Source organism: Hylaeus anthracinus, unplaced genomic scaffold (assembly GCF_026225885.1).
Source record: "Hylaeus anthracinus isolate JK02 unplaced genomic scaffold, UHH_iyHylAnth1.0_haploid 0, whole genome shotgun sequence".
NCBI classification, from domain to species: Eukaryota; Metazoa; Arthropoda; class Insecta; order Hymenoptera; family Colletidae; genus Hylaeus; species Hylaeus anthracinus.
The window spans coordinates 23,628,112-23,629,072 of NW_026533254.1; positions in this window are offsets into that span (position 1 = coordinate 23,628,112).

Here is a 961-nt window from a genome sequence, read left to right on the forward strand (position 1 = left end):
GCGAAGAGGTGGCACGAGGAATCTTTGGTACGTATGAAATTGTGGCTTGAATTTTACTCCTGGTATCAGGACAACATGATATGCGAAGAGGTGACACGTTTGCGCCTACGAGCAGGCAACCGGCCTGACATGTATGTAAGTAAAGGTTGCCTAATTCAAGATGCATATTTTCGGTACTTATCGGAATTTTGGCCTGATCTTACATTTTGGTATCAGGGGAACATGATACGCGAGGAGGTGGGCACGAACAAAATCTGACACGTTTGGTTGTTTGTTTGTTTATTAAAGTGGGTATCTATATAATAACAAGGTGTTTCGCTACAGATTCCTTATAACTATTTTTACATCTTTTCACTTATGTTTATGTATTTGCACGCATTTCTCTTACTTCTATGCATGGATGCCCACAATAGGCGTCAACCGATAGTAGGATACTTATTGTTCCGGTTGTCATCTCGTAGGGCCAGAGGTGCTCCTATTATGCGACAACCTGTGCCAGCTTGTTTGTCGGTTAGGTTGCTATCTCGTAGGCGCAGGGATGCCCGAAGTATGCTGCAACCAATAGCAGAATCCTTGTTCCTTCGGTTGTCATCTCGTCGGAGCAGATGTACCACTTTCATGCGGCAACCTTCGCTACCTGTTTGCCAGGAAATGTTAGAAGATGTTAGGAGGTGTCATAACATGTCCTAATACGAATGTAGCTGATGACCGTCGCCGTGACCGACCTGGATTGAACGCAAAGTTAACAGAAAGTTTGTGTCAGATAATAGACTCTTAATAAAAGATTTATTATAGCAGAAAGAGGTCAATAAATGATTAAGTTTATCATTGAAATGATCGTAGAGTTAATACAAGTTCATTGTTAGACGTATGAAAGGATATTATACGAATTTATTCATTTTCGAAATATTTTCGATAGTGGCGCCATCTCTGTGAACATACTGGAAACTACTCGAGCGAC